This window comes from Rhipicephalus microplus, chromosome X, assembly GCF_043290135.1.
Source record: "Rhipicephalus microplus isolate Deutch F79 chromosome X, USDA_Rmic, whole genome shotgun sequence".
NCBI classification, from domain to species: domain Eukaryota; kingdom Metazoa; phylum Arthropoda; class Arachnida; order Ixodida; family Ixodidae; genus Rhipicephalus; species Rhipicephalus microplus.
This window is the reverse complement of record NC_134710.1, coordinates 448,579,412-448,599,505: the sequence shown is the minus strand read 5'-3', so window position 1 is coordinate 448,599,505 and position 20,094 is coordinate 448,579,412. Positions and strand designations below refer to the sequence as shown.

The window sequence follows — 20,094 nt, the reverse complement described above, 5'->3', positions numbered from 1 at the left end:
CTCATCATTTGTGTCGTCATGTGTCTCCTTTGTTTATGCATATCCTTGTATATTTGAAGTTACTTTATGTGCCTGCCCTGTGTCGAGTGTCGCAAATGTTCAAATGATGTGGGCAATGCAGCAGCAGCAGCAGCAGCAGCAGCAGCAGCAGCAGCAGCAGCAGCAGCAGCAGCAGCAGCAGCAGCAGCAGCAGCAGCAGCAGGCGGCGGCGGCGGCGGCGGCGGCGGCGGCGGCGGCGGCAACAGCGGCAGCAGCCGCCTCGGCAGCCTCGGCATGTTGCCTAAATGCATCTTCTTGTTTGCACAGCTCCTGAATTTCATTGCCGGCCTCGCCGCTCGTGTCCACTGCCCGGCGATATCTAGTTCGGAGGCACACGTGGCGATCACCGGTGGTTTGCTGTGGAATGGCCACCTCAGCGAAGAGCGACATCGGCTTGGTTTCTCGGCGTGTTTGCTTGACACAGCTGGGATCTTGCGCACACCTGTGGACACTACAATAATCGCAGCTTCGCTAAGTGACGCCACCACATCGGTGACGTCAGGCATCATCAGTATAAAAGCCCGGGCGTTCGCACATCTCGGCAGTGTGCATTGCAGCAGCAGCAGCAGCCTCGGCATGTTGCCTAAATGCATCTTCTTGTTTGCACAGGTATGTTTGAGTTTGAGTTTATTCAACCACGTGACAAGTACACAAAAATACGCTGTATACGTGGTTTGATGCGAAGCGAAAAAAGCTGCATTTCACATTTCATAACTATAGCCGCAACTTGTTACCTCGACAACTCGTGCTATATCCAGTCTGATGATCGATTTTTGCTGCTGCTGTGTTGCCCACAGGGTTATTCGCGTATTGGTCTTTTGTGCTACTGTTCCCATGTCGTTGATTGCCTCAGTCGCCTACTCCTGAGCGGGGACGTTGAGCTTAACCCAGGGCAAAGAAAGTGGCTGCTTCGAAATTGAGTAAACCTGACGAGTCACGTGAATATTTCCTAAGCGCTTTTGAGTCGTCGGTTGAGCTGGCAGTGTCAGATTGTGATAACCCTTGCCTCGTGAAGGTTCTTTCAGATTTAGTTGGTTGCCAGAAAAATTTCTCGCAAGACATATGCGAAAAACAATACTGTGAAGACACGTATTGACGCCTTGGAACTGCGTGTGACTGCTCTCGAAAACACATGCTCCAAAGCTGTGACTGAGCGAGACTCCGAGCAGCTTCGTTTCAAACTCGCTTGCTTAAAACGCACAGTGGCTGACATAACGGCTAAATTGAATGATCTTGGAAACCGCTCGAGAAGGAACAACATCATTATTCATGGTATACGAGAAGATAAGAATGAGAATCGTGACACACTGCATTCCTAGGTAGTGAACGTGTTCAACAGGCTTGCCATTGATTGTCCGCGTGTTGAACATTCCCATTGGTTAGGTAGAACACGTCCTGGACGTTCTCCGCCTGTCATTCTGAAATTGTTAGATTTCAATGACCAACTATTACCGCTAAAGAATGCTTACAAGCTGAAAAATTCTGATATAAAACTGTCCGAAGACTTTTCCTCGAAAGTACGCGCCGTACGTAAAAAGCTATGGGACGCTTCAGCTGAGCATCGTATAAAGGATCAATTGTCAAGATGAGGTTTGATCATTTATTTATCGATTACGTTCGGTATAATTGGGATGGCCCCTCAAACAGACTAATAATAGCTCGTGGTTCTGACAGCAATGCCAGAAAGACTAACGCATCTGCATCACTGTTTAGACCGTCCTATCAACCCGCCTCCGATGTTGCGTTTTTGAACGTTAATGCCAGAAGCATTACTAACAAATTCCCCATATTTTTTTCGCTAGTTTCTTCATGTTCTCCTCATGTTATATGCATCACGGAAACATGGCGTCATGATCAAATTCACGATTCTGAATTCACGCCTCCTTGTTATTTTGCTCTCCGTTGTGATCGCCAGAATAGAAAAGGGGGTGGTGTCGCCTTGCTTTTACGCTCAGATTTTAGTTTTAAGGCTCTATCTGGTCCCCCTAACGTTAACTCAGTTTGGTGGAAGCTAATAATAAATAAGCAGAATTTAACCATGTGTGGTGTTTATCGCCCTCCTGATGGCCCTAACAATCTGTTCGACGATCTCTCACATTTCATACATGAGCATCACCTGGATAGTTCGAATTTGATACTTCTAGGGGACTTCAACATCACCGGCATTCACTGGCCTTCACTTACGTATTCCGCTTCTAGTGCCCCTATCTGTAGGGATCTAGTTACATTTTCCTTGTCACATAACCTAATACAACTAGTTCATGAAAATACTCGGCAGAACTCTATTCTTGATTTAGTGTTTGTTAGTAACAGTCTTGCTCATTTAGGTGTCACATACGAGATCTTAGAAGGTATCTCTGATCATAATGCAGTACTCGTGCACATTAACTGTCCCATTCCACATGAACGTTCCAGCTATACCACATATCATGATTTTTCTAAGGCTGATGATACGGCTATTGTTGATGCCCTGGCAGAGAATCTTGATCATTTTGTGTCGCTCAGTACCGAGTGTCATGTTGACGTGCTTGTCGATTACATTGAGTCACTAGTGAGGTCATGCGTAACTTGCCACTTTACACAGAAAATAAAAAAGATAAACAATAAACTTCCTTGGAATAACCGCGATATTTTGCACATATCACGACGTGTTAGCAGGCTGCGTAAAATTAAACAATCTAATCCCGAGGCTCGCGTCTCCTTCGAAAAAAGCTAAGGATGAACTTCGCACTATTACTAAAAATGCTAAAGATTTTTATTTTTCAGTGCAACTTCCTCTACTAATAAAATGAAAGCCTCGAAAGTTCTGGACGTCAGTATCGCCTAGTATGACTGGCAGTACCTGTTTTAAGATTAACGATGCTATAATCAACGACCCCGATGTCATTGGGAATGCGTTCAACTCATACTTCAAATCTGTTTTCACCCTCGATAACCATGCAGTTCCGGAGTTTAGGTATGTTGCTCAGAATAATAAACTAGAAAATATCGCAATTAGTTGTGATGGTGTCTTAAACCTTAATCTGAAACTTGATACTAAGAAATGTACCGGTTCCAATGGCATTCCTAATTCTTTTCTCTCACGATACTCTTTATGGACAGCAAAATACCTTACCTTAATTTTTCAGAAATCCTTGGACTCTGGTGTAGTACCACGATCATGGAAATTTGCCAAAGTACTTCCCTTGAAAAAATCTGGCGATAAACTACTCCTTTCTAATTACAGACAAATATCTCTTACCCCTTATTCTTGCAAGATGTTAGAACGCATCATTCACAAACATATAATCAAATTACTTGACTCTAATAATATCCTATCATCAGCTCACAATGGTTTCCGTCGCGGTTATAGTACTGTAACACAATTAGTCAATTTCAAGCATGATGTTGTTTTTAACTTAGACCTAGGTAATCAAATAGATGCCATTTTCATTGATTTCTCCAAAGCTTTTGATTCCGTCATTCATTCTAAGCTATTGTTGAAACTAAACCTCATTCTCGATAACCCTCGCATTGTTTCTTAAATAGCTAGTTTTCTTCATTAGCGCTCACAATTCGTTTCTTTCAGCTCGACAGATTCATCTCCCACCGACGTCACATCCGGTGTTCCTCAGGGATCTGTTCTAGGCCCTTTATTATTTTTACTTTTCAACAATGATTTACCTCATAGCATCTAATGTAAAATAGGACTACGCAGATGATTGCGTCCTCTATGAAACTATCAACTCCATTGATGATCATTACCATCTCGCGCAATCACTCACGTATTTTAGCAACTGGTGTGACACGTGGCAAAGGAACGTTAACTGCACTAAAACAGTCGTAATGTCTTTTAACAATAGGTGCAACCCCTTCTCTTTTGACTATTTTCTAGGTATTTAGGAGTAAATATTTAGGAGTAAATGTAACCGAACACCATTCATGAACTAGCCACATCGATCATGTATGTCGTAAAGCTATAAAAAAATTAGGGTATTTGCGCCGCACTTTACCTAACGCCCCTCGAGATACTAAACTGCTTTTATATAAATCACTCATTCGCCCTGTTCTCGAATATGCATCCGTAGTTTGGTTCCCTTACAAGCACTGTGAAATAAGCTTGCTAGATAACATTCAGCGAAAATCTATCTGTTTCATTTTTCATAACTATAGCCGCAACTTCTCGCCGACCACAGCCCTTCAATCATTAAACATCCCATCACAACTCTCGCGATACCAAAACGAAGCTTTAAAATTTTTTTACGGAATATATTAACTCCTCCTCCGGCCATGGTCATGGTAACCTCATCACATTTACTGATGATAGATGTACCCGCAGTTCCCACGATTTGAATGTAACACCTTTCTTTGCTCGTACTAATATCTTTAAATATAGTTTTTTTCCGCGTGCAATAGAACTGTGGAATTCCCTGCGTGGTAGCATTCGCTTCTTACCACTAACCGATCCCGGCTGCGGCGGCCGCATTTCCGATGGAGGCGGAAATGTTGTAGGCCGACGTGCTCAGATTTGGGTGCACGTTAAAGAACCCCAGGTGGTCAAAATTTCCGGAGCGCTCCACTACGGCGTCTCTCACAATCATATGGTGGTTTTGGGGCGTTAAACCCCACAAATCAATCAAATAAATCAATTACCACTAACCGACTTCATAGTTGCTGCCGACGAATATCTTACTGACGCGTAATTAACTTCATTTTTACTTTTGCTTTGTTACGAGTGTACTTGCTTCACAATTTGTATCATTTGTTTGTATTTTTTATCTGTTGCCTAGAATTATATAACGTCCCATTCCTGCGATAGCCCTGAATAGGGCTGCAGTATGTATAAATAAATAAATAAATAAATAAATAAATAAAATTAAGTAAAATGTGTTATAAGTTTGTGTAGTGGTTGATGTACGCGGTATACGATGTTTTAAGTTTGTAATAAATTAAATGAATCAGTAAACAGGAACAGGTCGTAGCGTCTCTTACTTCTCGGCCCCGGCACGAATCCCTGTATGTGGCAGGGTGATTGAGACACGTAGCCAAGAGGGAACCGGATAAAAAAGGGTTGAGTGTTCTTCCCTCTCTTTGGCAATCAGTGGCGTAGCGGGGGACGTCTCAGCCGCGCTGCCGAAAAAGACGAAGCTAATGACTGTGCTGTAGCGGAGATATCCAAACAAGCACCGGAGAAGATGGAACAAGCACCGAAAGATCCCTGCATCTGGGTTGGAAGACACTCGTAAAGAGAGCCACGAAAGCAGGGTTTATACTGAGGCACTAGATACGGAGACGACTGCTAACAATGTGTGAGGATGCACCAACACCTTCATAAGTAAAGCCGAGCATCACGCAACTCTGCGGCAAGCGAGGAAAGCGACTCGACTGCATGTCCGCGTCAATCACGTCGTCGCAAGTCATCACAGCCTGCAGGAAAGTGCAGACGCTCAAGGTGAAGAAGGCCGGGTACTGGTGAAGGGGTGCATTCACACGCCCCTTCTCCACCAGACTGGCAAATGCAACTCTGACAAGGATACAGCCACCATGGAGCTGCCCCAGAGAATCAGTTTTGCGATGTTCAACGTATATGGACTACGATCCAAGCAGAAACAGGTGCAGCTCCACCGTTTACTCTTAAGCCGACATCTCGATTTCGTCGCCCTTCGAGAAACCAAGATCGAGGGTGAACTGGATACAGAAAGGGCCTTGTGGCCTTATCTCTCTGCATTTAATTTATTTGTTTTGCATGCTGTGGGCCTTTCCCTCTAGCTGCCTTCTGTTTCTCATGAAGAGTTTACTGTATTCATCCACAGAGTGTTGACCAAGAAGGGTGGTTGATACAATGGGATTTTGTGTTGTATGGTTTACCGAGGCGCCTAATCAACGTGTATGCCTTTTGCGATGCACCACGGCGCACAAGGTTTTTTGAAAGTTTGGCTGCCTTCTAAGATCCTGACCGAAACACTGTGTCCATGGGCGATTTCAATTGCGTCTGCAATCCATCCGATAGTTCCGGGCTTAGTCGCAATGACAGGAGTGCTGAAGTGCTCTTGCTTTTAGTTAAAAATGCGGGGCTAGTTGACGTAGGATTGCTCAGCAGCAACCCGCCCTCGTATACGCATGCACAAGGAAGTACACATACGCGCGTGCCTTGGTTGTATTTGCGTTTCAGCACCACTTATTTCCCACGACGTCACATGCAAAACGGAGCCTATTTTCTTTCAGATCACTGCATTGCTCTGGGTCAGAGAGAAAGCAACATTCGATCTAACGTTCGACCACAATAGGAACTTTGTCAACTCGACTCCTCAATTGTGAGTGACCAGGAGTTTACTGCACGCGTCCGCGTAGCACTGAGGAACTGTTTGTCGGCTCACATGCCTTTCTTCGCCTATTGGGAATTATTAAAACAAGAAGTTCGGAAATTAACTATAGAAATTGGATCTGTGAATGGCGTCTCCAAAAAGTAGAACAAAGCATGCTAAAGCAAAATCTTCAAAACCTATATGAATTTGTGCGTGAGGCACATGGTTACTATACAGCCAAAATATCTAACTCAAAAAACGCACCACAAAGGTATAAATATTTACGTTACAAAGGTGCTCGTGTTCAATCCCGCAATACTCGTATTTTGCATTCAAAGGAGCCCACACGTAAAGCCTTAATCGATCAATATCGCAAAGCTGAATTCAAGTATATGCCAGACATTTATTCGGGAGGATTATTGGTCGATAATTTTAGTGAAGTTATGTGAGAATTAGAAACCTATTACAAAGAATTGTTCAGCGCCTCTTCTGAAAACGACAATGAAGACCTGGTGACGCAGTTTTTGTGATTTGTGACTCCTCTAACTACCGAGGAAAGTGAACCTAATAGTGGGCCATTCACTGTACAACAAATGAAACTTGCCGTTGAACAGTTACCATTGTCTATAACGCTCGGACTTGGTGGAATATTTGGCGAGTTTTACAAAGCATTTAAATCCAGACTGTTCTCTTTAGTGCTCGACATTTAACGCTGAGTTTAATCTGGAGTTGCTTCCTCGCTATTTTACTAAAAGCCTCACTGTTCTAATTCAAAAAATGCTCAGATAGGAAAAAACTTTGTCACGCTGATAGCTTCAGACCAATTACATTGTGCAACGCTGATTACAAAATTTTTGCAAAGGTACTTTCAATCAGGCTTCAATTTGCAACGTCAATACTCATTGGTGCCCATCAGACGTGCCGTCTAAAAGGTCGCTCGATACAAACTAATATACACATCGCTCGCACAGTATTTGAACATTGTTCACACTCATATGCACAACTGGCAATACTACAAGTAGACTTAGCGAAAGCCTTTGATCGGGTTCGCCATTATTTTTTGTTTTCTATTCTTAAACATGCCAACATTAGCTCCACTATATTTAAAGGTGTAAAACTACGCTACAATGAATGTCACACTCATTTACTTGTTAATAGATATCTTTCAAAACCCGTGTGTCTTAACTCGTTTGCGATACAGGGCTGTCGGTTGTCGCCAATGCTTTTGCTCTTTACTTGAAGCCACTGTGCTTAAGTATAATTCGATCTAGTTACGTCCGTGGAACGTCCGTTCAGTGATTATGGAAATTAGGAAAATGTATTGGCGTATGCGGATGACCTAGCGTTTTTTCGCACATAATGTTTTTAGACCTGTCTGCGCCCCGCAGGGGCGCCTGCGCAAGTAGGCGTTTGGTGTGTATCGACACCACGGACCCGAGCTAACGGGGGAGTTGCTACTTCCTCCCACACCTAGCCGTGCGTGGCTTTGCCGTGTCCGGGGAAAACGGGATCCGGGGGGTTGAGCTGACGCTGGGAGATTGGACCTTTAAGGCCCCCGGCAGAGGCAACACACCCCTTTGGCCCCGGCTTCACGTAGACGGCACCCCTGGGCTGACCCACCCAGGGGAAATTGGCAGTCGCCTTTTCCTATCTCTCTCTCACCACACCTTCGTCATTTCTCCTCTTTTAATTTATCCTGTCTTCTAATTTCTTCTGTTACTTCCCCATTTTCATGGGCGGCTTCGGTTAACCTTATGCAACTAGCCAACCTTGGCCTACGCGCATTAGGTTATCGTAGCGGTGTACGGCTGGCGTCTGCATGTTTCTCGTTTCATGAACCTTGTAGCGTCCCCTCGTTGGGCTCCGTGGTGGGTGGCCGCCATCGTTACTTAATTACATTCCTCTATCATGCAGAGAAGTTTTCCACTCCTCAATGATCGTGCCGCTTCAAAGCGCGTACGCACCGAAGAATTTTCTTTTTTCAGCCGACCCAAAGAAGTATTCCCTCGTTAGCATGTTTTACACAATCAGAAGCCCAACAAAACAGCCAGAACAAAGTTCCCGTTCTTAGTATCGCGGTGCCTCACAGCCACATTAGGTGATGGCTACAAAGTTACAAAAATGGCTAGTGGTGACCTTCTTTTAGAACTCTGTGACAAAACACAATTTGACAAACTAAATAACCTCGCAACATTCGGCGACATCCCCATCAGTGTAACACCTTATTGATCCATGAACTCTGCACGTGGAGTTGTTTCTGACACAGACCTCCTTGACTTGACGGAGGCTGAACTCCTCGAGGGCTGGAAAAAACAGAATGTGACCAATGTGAAGTGAATCGTCATCCGAAGGAACAACCAGTAAACCCCCACAAAACACTTGGTACTGACCTTTGCCACCAGTGAACTACCACAAACAATAGAAACTGGCTATACAAAGACACCGATCAGACCCTACATACCAAACCCCCGCCGATGTTACCAGTGTCAAAGGTTCGGCCATGGCTCTCAGAGCTGTCGTGGTCGACCTGCTTGTGCCAAATGCGGTGCCCAAGGCTACATCTCTGACAGTTGTAATGAAAGACTACATTGTGTAAACTGTGACGGAGACCACGCATCATATTCACGTTCTTGTCCTCAGTAAAAAAAAGAAAAAAGACCTTATTACACTAAAGATTCGCGGAAATGTCTCCTTCGAGGAAGCACGCCGAAGGTGTTCGGCTTTTCACGGAACAACTTACGCTGATGCGGCGCGTGAGGGGGCAGCGTCGCATCACCCTCCGCCACTACTTAGGCCCACGCAAAGTGAGCCATCGGGTGTGGTGGCCGCCCCCATGGTGGAAGCAGCCAAGCCTGCTCTACCTACCAAGCCAGAGACTCAGGTGACTCCAGGGTCGTCCGGTCGACCGACCACGTCTCACCAGGTGAGGTCGCAAGTACGCAACGGCAGCTCGCGTACTCGGGCGTCCAGTGCTTCACGTGAGGCAATGGACACAAACACGGTACCTCAGGTGCCGGAAACGCGGCGTGGCTCCATAGAGCGCGCTAAAAGAACTAAGAAACCAATAACAGGGCCCGACAACGGCCCTGCTACTTAAGGTACAACTTCCCACTTGAACAGCCACTTCATTTTCGTACACACAGCACCACTTTCCATCAAATATGAAAACACAGATTCTACAATGGCATGTCAGAGGCCTTCTTACAAACCTCGACGATGTCCAAGAACTTCTACACATTCACTCACCAAAAGTGCTGTGTGTACAGGAAACACACTTAAAATCTAAACACACCAACTTTCTACGCAGTTACATTATTTTCCGAAAGGACCGTGATGATGCCGTGGCATCCTCTGGAGGTGTAGCTGTTATAGTTAAGCAACGTTTAGCATGTAAACACTTGAAACTCCAAACGTCTCTTGAGGCAGTGGCTGTTCGAGTGGTGCTTCTAGGCAGACTTGTCGCCGTCTGCTCTATATACATACCTCCACATATTCAACTACGCAAACATGAATTCCAGTCTTTGATGAATGAACTCCCGAACCCTATCTTGTTCTAGGGGACTTTAATGCACATAACAGGCTATGGGGCGACTCTCGTTGTGACGCCCGAGGTTGACTGATTGAACAGTTTCTTCTCTCTTCAAGCGCGTGTCTCCTGAATCGGAAAGAACCAACCTATTATAACCTCGCTAACAATACCTATTCCTCAATAGACCTAAGCATAGTATCTCCATCGCTTGTGCCTCCTCTTCACTGGAAAGTCATCACTAATCCCTACGGAAGTGACCATTTTCCCGTAGTTTTGAGCACACCTACATCAACTGAATGCCCGCCCCAGGTTCCAAAATGGTTATTAAGCAAAGTCAACTGGGAACAGTTTTATACCACCACACATATAAATGGGCGCGACATATGCACTTTAGACATTGATGCGGCTGTCGACTACTTTACAGCGTCTCTGATCGATGCAGCAACAAAAAGCATACCACAAACGAATGGAAATCATCGAAAACGACGTGTGCCATGGTGGAACTCAGAGTGCCAAAATGCACGCAGGCAGCAAAACAAAGCATGGAGGGTGCTTCGGAACTCACCGACAGCCGAAAATCTTGCCACTTTTAAGAAAATGAAGTCTCAGGCCAGGAGAACGGGTCGGCAGGCTAGAAGAGAAAGCTGGCACAAGTTTTTATCGGGGATTAATTTGTATACCCAAGAGGCTAAAGTCTGGAACATGATTGGTAGAGTAGCAGGAAGACAAGTGCATTCACTCCCACTCGTAAACTCACAGGGTGACAGCCTGGAAGATCAGGCGAACTTCCTCGGTGCACACTTCAAGCAGGTCTCTAGCTCGTCACACTATACTGAAGCTTTTCAAAGATATAAAGCAAAAATCAAAAAGCAGAAACTGGAATACAACTGTACAAAATACGAGGCATACAACCAACCTTTCAACTTAGCTGAGCTACAAACATCACTAAATTCCTGCAGTAATTCTGCCCCAGGCCACGACCATGTCATGTATGAAATGTTGAAAAACCTGCCGCTTGAAACGCGAAAAACTTTACTCTCCCTATACAATGCTATCTAGCTTTCTGGCACCATACCTACTTCCTGGAAAGAAGCCATTGTTATCCCTATTTTGAAACAGGGCAAGGACCCTTCCTCTGTTTCAAGTTATTGGCCACTTGCACTAACCAGCTGCCTTTGTAAACTTTTTGAAAAAATGATAAACCACCGACTTTTGTATTTTCTTGAAACACACAATCTGCTTGACCAATACCAACGTGGGTTTCGAGAGGGTAGATCTACCAGCGACCATCTGGTGCGTATCGAGGCACAGATCAGAGACGCCTTCGTCCATAAACAGTATTTTCTCTCTGTGTTCCTCGATATCGAAAAGGCTTACGACACAACATGGCGTTTTGGCATATTAAGAGACTTGTCTCACCTGGGTTTGCGCGGTAGAATGCTTTCCATAATTGAGAGTTACTTTGCCAATCGGACATTCCGTGTGCTTGTGGGAAGTGTTGTCTCCCAATTATTTGTTCAAGAAACGGGAGTACCGCAAGGCAGTGTACTTAGTTGTACACTTTTTATTATCAAAATGAATTCCTTGCACCTTTCCATCCCCCGTGATATGTTCTATTGTACATATGTCGATGACGTCCAGCCTGGCTTTAAGTCATGCAACCTGGCAATGTGTGAATGGCAGGTTCAGCTAGCTTTGAACAAGGTCTCTAAATGGGCAGAAGAAAATGGATTCCAACTGAACCCACAGAAAAGCACGTGTGTCTTGTTCTCCCGAAAGAGAGGTATGCACTCAGAACCTGACGTTCCCCCGCAGGAGCGCCTGCGCAAGTAGGCGTTTCGTGTGTAGCGACACCACGGACCCGAGCTAACGGGCGAGTTTCGACTCCTTTCCACGCCTAGCCGTGCGTGGCTTTGCCGTGTCAAGGGAAAAGGGGATCCTGGGGGTTGAGCTGACGCTGGGTGATTGGACCATTAAGGCCCCCCGGCAGAGGCAACACACCCCTTTGGCCCCGGCTTCACGTAGACGGCACCCCTGGGCTGACCCACCCAGGGGAAATCGGCAGTCGCCCTTTCCTATCTCTCTCTTCCTACATCTTCGTCTTTATCTCTCACTATCTATCTGTCCTGTCTACTACTTTCTTCTGTTTACCTCCATTTTTCCTGGCGGCAAGGGTTAACCCTGTGCAAATAGCCTACCTTGGTCTAGGCGCATTGGGTTATGGCAGTGTTGTACGGCTGACGTGTGCAAGCTTTCAGCACCTGCAAACTTGTAGCGTCCCCTTGTTGGGCTCCGTGGGGGGTGGCCACCAACGCTGCTGAACAAAAATAAGACCGGCATGCATGGAGCATTCCTTCTTCTGTCTGATCGTACCACCCTAAAGCGGGTACGCAGCGACGACATGAACTTCTTCAACCAGCCAATAGAAACTTTTCTCACTTCCACGTCATTCACTGTGAAAAAACTGAAAAGCAAGCCAGGACCCTCTCTTCTTTCCTAGTTTCTAGATGTCTTACCGAAATTCTTGGCACAGGATACAAGGTAACCAAAATGGCTAGTTGAGACCTTCTCCTCGAAATTCGTGATAAAGAACAATTTAAAAAGCTAGACTGTCTTTCAGATTTCGGTGGCTTACCAATAACCATAACACCACATAGATAAATGAACACAACTCGCGGAGTGGTATCTGACATGGACTTACTTGACTTGACTGAGACTGAACTTTTGGAGGGGTGGAAGAGCCAAAATGTCACTAATGTACGGAGAATCATCATCAGAAGAGATAATAAGGAAACACCGGGAAAACACTTAATACTCACGTTTGCATCCAGTAAACTACCTGAATCTATTCAAACAGCGTACACAAAGACATCTATCAGGCCGTACGTACCAAACCCTCGTCGTTGCTTCCAATGCCAGACGTATGGTCATGGCTCTAAAACCTGTCGTACTCGCCAGAATTGTGCACAATGTGGAGTTCTAGGCCACGTGTCTGAGAACTGCAAACAACCGCCACACTGTGTAAACTGCGAAGGAAACCATGCCGCATATTCACGCTCCTGCACATACTGGAAAAAAGAAAAAGAAATAATTACGTTGAAGGTGAAGGAGAACATTACATTTAAGGAAGCACGGCGAAGAGTCGCTCCATTCTATGGACCTACATACGCTGATGCGGCGCGTCAGGGGGCACCGCCGCACCAGCCCTCGCCACTCCTTCGGCCCGCGCATACCGAGCCGGTGGTTGTGGCACCTGCCCCCAAGGCGGTTGTAGCCCAGGCTACACCGCCTACTCCCAAACAGAGACCGGAGACTCCAGAGTCCTCGGGTCTCAAGGCCTCACCTCACCAGGCGAGGCCCGAAAATCGAACTAGCAGCCCTCACGTGCAGGCGTCCAGTGCCTCCGAGGAGGCAATGGATACGTCAGTACCCTTGGTGCCGAAAGAGCGGCGTGGCTCCTTGGAGCGCGCCAAGAAAACAAAAAAGCAGATAACAGGGCCTGGCGACGGCCCTGTTAAGTGAACTCAAACTCCCTGTCTGAACAACCACTCACTTTTCGTACACACAGCACTATTTTACATTCACAATGAACACTCAAATTATACAATGGAACGTCAGGGGCCTTCTCAGAAACCTTGATGACATCCAAGAACTCTTACACGAACACTCACCAAAAGTGCAGTGTGCACAAGAAACACACCTTAATTCAAAACACACAAATTTTCTTTGTAAATACGTTATTTTCCGAAAGGACCGTGTTGATGCCATGACATCGTCCGGAGGTGTTGCCATCATAGTGAATCAAGGAATTGCATGCACACACTTACAACTCCAAACATCCCTTGAGGCAGTGGCTGTTCGAGCGGTTCTTTTTGATAAACTGATCACAATCTGCACTATCTACATTTCTCCTAGCTATCAGCTGCAAAAACGTGATTTACACTCTTTAATTGATGAACTTACGGAACCCTATGTTCTCTTTGGAGAATTTAATGCCCATAGCAGGCTATGGGGTGACTCTCGGTATGACGCGCGAGGTCGACTGATTGAACAGTTCCTTCTCTCCTCGAGCGCGTGTCTCCTAAATCGAAAAGAACCAACCTATTATAATCTCGCCAATAACACCTACTCCTCCGTAGACCTAAGCATAGTATCTCCATCTCTTGTGCCTCTTCTCCTGTGGAAAGTCGTCAGTAATCTGTACGGAAGTGACCACTTCGCCGTAGTTTTAAGCACAAATACAGAAAATGAGTGTCCACCACGTGTTCCCAAGTGGTTCATAAACAGAGCCGACTGGGAACACTTTTATACCATCGCTCGTCTAGGTTGAAATGACATATGTACTCTGAACACTGACGTTGCTGTCAACTACTTCACAGCGTTTTTGATTGATGCTGCAACAAAATGCATCCCACAAACAAATAGACACCCTGGAAAACGGTGTGTGCCATGGTGGTACTCTGAATGTCGAAACGCGCGCAAACAGCAAAACAGAGCTTGGAGGCTGCTTCGGAACTCACCGACAGCCGAAAATCTTGACACCTTCAAGAAAATAAAGTCTTAAGGCAGGAGAACGCGTCGGCAGGCCAGAAGAGAAAGCTGGCAGAAGTTCTTGTCAGGGATCAATTCATACACACAGGAGGCTAATGTCTCGAACATGGTTGGTAGGATAGCAGGAAAACAAGCACACACACTTCCACTCGTAAACACTCAGGGTGATACCTTGGAAGGTCAGGCAAAGTTCCTCGGTGCACACTTCGAAGAAGTGTCCAGCTCATCCCACTATACTGACGCTTTCCAAAAATACAGAACAAGAATAGAAAAGCAGAAACTTGAAAACAAATGCACTAGATACGAGGCATATAACCATGCTTTCAGTCTAGCTGAGCTGCGAACGTCTCTAAACTCCTGCAGTACTTCTTCCCCAGGTTCTGACCGTGTGGTGTATGAAATGTTAAAAAACCTACCAATCGAAACACGAAAAACCTTACTTCGTTTGTACAATGCCATCTGGTTTTCTGGCACTATCTCTAACTCCTGGAAAGAGGCTATTATTATTCCCATTTTGAACGAGGGCAAGGATCCTTCTTTACCTTCGAGTTATAGGCCTATTGCACTTACAAGCTGCTTGTGCAAAATCTTCGAAAAATGATAAACTGCAGACTTGTACATTTCCTTGAAACAAACAATTTGCTCGACCCATTTCAGTGCGGGTTTCGAGAAAGTAGATCCACCACAGACCACCTTCTTCGTATCAAGGCACAGATCAGGGACGCCTTCGTCCATAAACAATATTTTCTCTCTGTATTCCTCGATATCGAAAAGGCTTATGATACAACATGGCGTTTTGGAATTCTAAGAGACCTGTCCCATCTTGGCGTGCGCGGAAGAATGTTTCACATAATCGAAAGTTATCTGTCAAAGGTAGTGGGCACGGTTCTTTCGCAAACATTTGTCCAGGAAACAGGCGTGACACAAGGTGGTATACTTAGCTGCACACTTTTTCTCATCAAAATGAACTCCTTGCGCTTGTTTATCCCTCGCAATATGTTTTATTGTACATATGTCGATGACGTCCAGCTTGGCTCTAGATCTTGCAATCTGGTAATGCGTGAGCAGCAGGTTCAGTGAGGTTTAAACAAGGTCTCCAATTGGGCAGAGGAAAACGGATTCCGACTGAATCCACAAAAGAGCACGTGTGTCTTGTTCTCCCGAAAGAGAGGCATGCACTCAAAACCCGACATTGAACTGAACGGTCAACGTCTGTCTGTTAATGCGGAGCATAAATTCTTAGGAATAATCTTGGACAACAAGTTGACCTTCGTACCGCACATCAAGTATCTGAAAACAAAATGTTTAAAAGCTATGAATGTTTTAAAAGTGTTGTCACGTACTACGTGGGGTAGTGACAGGCAATGTCTCATGAACCTGTATAGAAGGCTTCTTCGCACCCGCTTGGATTATGGGGCCGTTGTTTATCAGCCTGCGACTCAAAGTGCTTTGAAGATGCTGGACTCCGTACACCATTTGGGCATCCGCCTTTCTACGGGTGCTTTTCGTACCAGCCCCGTAGAAAGTCTTTATGTTGAGTCAAATGAGTGGTCGCTTTATCTGCAGAGAACTTACATGTCCTTTGTTTATTTCCTTAAGGTAAAAGCAGACAAGAAGCACCCCTCATACTCTACTATTATTGATTTGTCGAGCTCAATTCTGTTTCAAAACAGGCCTTCCATGAGGCAGCCCTTCTCAGTTCGCCTGAAGAGTCTAGCTGAGGAAACTGGAGTCTCACTTGAACACAGTTTAATGGCTCCTGTAACATACCCACCACCGTGGCAATGGCAGACTATAGACTGCGATGTGTCTTTTCTAGAAGTTACAAAACATGCACCTATTGCCCATATCCGAACACACTTCCTGGAACTTCAACACAAATACACACGTCCTGAGTTCTTTACAGATGCCTCCAAGTAACTCCTCCGTGTCCTACGCTGCTGTCGGCCCATCCTTTTCGGATGCTGGCCCTCTACATCCAGGCACAAGTATCTTCACAGCGGAAGCTTATGCGATACTTGTGGCGGCTAAACACATTAAAATTACAAATACAAAAAGCAGTAATTTATACAGACTCCCTCAGTGTGGTAACGGCTCTGCACAGTCTTAAAAAACAAAAAAACCCTGTCCTTGTCTCACTTTACTCCATTTTTTGCACAATCTACACACTCAACCAACATGTTGTAGTGTGCTGGGTGCCGAGGCACCGTGAGATTGAAGGCAATGTGAGGGCGGATCAGCTGGCTGCATCCATCCACAAAAGCACTACCCCTACACCCATATCAATCCCGGCCCTTGATCTTAAGCCGTCTCTCAAACGAAACCTCAGGGACTACTGGCAGAGCAAGTGGGATACACACACACAGAACAAACTACACATTATCAAGCCACACTTTGGTTATTGGCTGCCCGTATCGAAATCGCGTGATACAGATGTAATGCTAACAATACTCAGGATAAGACACACATACACGACACACACATATCTTTTGTCCGGTGGCGATCAACCATTGTGTGACAGATGTGGTGAAGCATTAACAGTCCTTCACATGTTAATCCAATGCAAACACTTAGAAACTCTAAGAAAACAACATTTTCCATTACCCTACCGACAACATATACCTTTACACCCTGCAATGTTCGTCGGTAGGAAACCGCTTTTTAGTCATAAATCATTTTTAGCGTTTTTAAAAGAAATTCATAGTTTTCATATCACATACCCGGGCATTCTGTAGCACGACCTCTCCAGAGAGGTTTTTGCTGCGGTGGTTACACAAGAAAGCACTTGCCTCACGGCCCTTGGATGCAAGGGTATGAACGAGTGAGGCACTTGTGCTAATGCCATACATATCCACCATCGTCTTTTGTTATCACCAACTTTTGTCATCTATTCACACCACACACACCTTTCACGGCATGGTCATGATTTTATTACTTGTATGTTTTTACCCGCCTTACCGCGAGGAATTTTATGGCCCTTATACAGCCGCTTATCACAATCATTGTCCATTTTTTTAGTAAGATGAACTGGCGCTCTTTGGCCGTGAAATGGCCCTTGCGCCATAAAACATCAAACATCATCAACTCCTTCAAAGTCACTGTACTGCTATGAAGCACATAGGCTAGCTCATTCCTTGCTTGATCACTACTTGACTCTTCAACAGTGCCTTAAATTATTAACCGAGGATCTCTTTTTGAAAAGTTGCTGTTTCCGTGAAAAGGACGCAGTGCAGTGGTCACAGAAAAAATGTCGCTTTTATGTGTGAGTGCCCATGTGGTTCATGAGGCTCTTTTTCAGTGAAAACGACAGCCTGCATTGGTGGAGATGCAGCAATGCATTTGAGCATATAGACATGACAAAACACCACGAATTGCCTCCTTTTCATAGCAACCAAACATCAACAGTGTTAACAGAAAAGGCAAGTTAGTAAACAACAATTTATTCTGTGACTAGTATCCAAAGCTGAAAACGCAGACATAATTGAATACTTATTGCACGCTGATTGCTCTAAACAAAATAGAGCACAACTTTGTCAACATACCCAGATGTCTGTCCAGCTCTCACGAGACTACAATAAATGCCAGTGTTGAAATCAGTGAGGAATCTACACTGTTTTTTATCTGTTGCTTGTCAATCACATATAAAATAGCTACATTTCACGAAGGCAACAGAGAAGTTGTAGTTAAAGAGGAACAATAATTATAGAGAACATGAACCAAGGAGAAAGAAAATTTAGTTTAACAGAACTTAACAATGCCAAATGATCTGCTATGGAGCTGCATTGGGAGTGAACGACGTTAAGTCTCCGACACAACTCGCATGACCGATAAGCACAAACAATGCACATTTCAGCTCAACAATCGGCTGGCCAAACTGTACACCTGTATTCCGGGCATCTTGAAAACGGGCTGCCAAGTCAAACACACAGACTGTCACACATGGTGTGGTGCATAATTTACCCCACAATTGTGGAAATCTGAAGAGAATTCCGGTTTTTGTGTGGCAGTGAGCTTTTAGTGATTGGCAAAGCTGTTCGAAAGCACGACCACGAGAGTTAAAAAAATGATGAGAGGGCTAAATGGAAACACGACAAAGTGTTGCTGTTCATTAGCTACCAATTTTTTTTTCTTTAACTTCAACTTGCATGAAGGCATGCACTAATGAACTGACTTTCCAACTAAAAGTTTGCATGTTTTGTTACAGTACAATGCCTTGCAAAAACTGGCAGAATTCCTTTATGGTGAAGATTCAAGCTTATACTCAGGAAGCGGACTGCAAGAATGTTGCTAATTTGCTTTACAATATCAGCGGCCTTATATGCACACAAGTGAATCATTGCTCTGACTTGTTTCAATAAAACCAGTCGAAGGAGGCAGCACTGCATATAGCCGTCACAAACTCGGGGTCATTAAAAATGAAACTGCAACCTCAAAAAGCTAATAAGCAAGTCAATTTTGTGAAAGGGCTAATATGATCCAAAACGACAATGTCTGAAGAAACTCCTTGTAGACTTTATGAAAAAAGGGGGCACACCTGCAACAGGATGATGACCACTGTTAAGTAAAGCAAGAGTGCTCAAGGACACAAACAAGAACTTTCACGCCTGGTATCTACCACAGTTAGTGATAACAATTGGCTTATAATGTATTATGTTTCACTTTTTTTCTGCACTTGACTAGTGTGTGTGCTTTCTCTGTTTCTTGTCTCTTTTCCGCCAGTTTTTGTAGTTATGAATTACCAACTCGCCCAGCCTTCAGTACTCTTAACAAAACATGCTAGAACACAGACGTTCAATGTGAGCACACTTACATGTGTCCAACGATGTTGCTCTGTGTTGCATTGTTGTGTTTGACAATAAGAAATAAAAACAAATGAATGACTTTAAACTCCCCTTCTCTTGTTCCTTGCAAAAAGTACACCACTTTGGATGGGCTGACTGCAATGATTCTTAGTTAATTTTAAACAATCTTGCACTATTATTCGTGCAATTTTATTGACACCATCCATTAACCTAGTAGAATGCTTGTCTCTCTTGACTTGTAAACGCATTGTTAACGATCGTCTGGGCATGATGAGGTCCTCGAGCACTGGTACAAATAATTACCCATACGTATATGTAGATGCACTGTCATGATAAACAACCTCTTTTCAGCAAAGATAGCTTGCCCAAGTTTCACTAGCCAATGAGGACTAAAAGTACTGTAGGCTGTTTTTTTCTTGATACTGGCTGGATAATATATAGAGTGCCATCAATCGAAAAAGTTACACAGCCTTGTGGACCTTCACAACTACAAAAAAGGAAAAATGCACCAGGGAGTTGTAGCTTTGCGCATATTCTTGGTCGCACATGGTCTTCAAGCACTGTCTTGAAAGAAAGTTAAAATCGCATAAATGGCCTAGAGTTTGAAGCAACTTCATTGTAAATGGGACAGGCGTTTTGCTGCCCCCCCCCACTGCACCTTCGTTGACATATTATTGAAAAATGAAAAAGTACTAAAGTGTATGAAACAGTTTTCTGAAATTGAGTATTAGACTGCAAATAAAGTGCATAAATCATTCAGACCCTCCTCCGGTCTGAGTGCGCATGTGTAGAGTGAGGCTAGTTTTGTGTGCAAATGATGTCTTGCAGTGATTACAGGAAAAGGGACAATCCCCGGTGTGGATGCGAATGTGTTTTATGAGATAGCAAT

At 44.6% G+C, this 20,094-nt stretch overlaps 1 long non-coding RNA gene across 1 annotated transcript; it reads left to right on the top strand.

Annotated features, from left to right (window-relative positions):
• Positions 1–262: 262 nt before the first annotated feature.
• LOC142776627 (uncharacterized) lies at positions 263–19,278 on the top strand. Its single transcript, XR_012887688.1, has 3 exons — positions 263–648; positions 6,244–6,332; positions 18,608–19,278. It is a non-coding gene; the product is annotated as an uncharacterized LOC142776627 (long non-coding RNA).
• Positions 19,279–20,094: the final 816 nt, after the last annotated feature.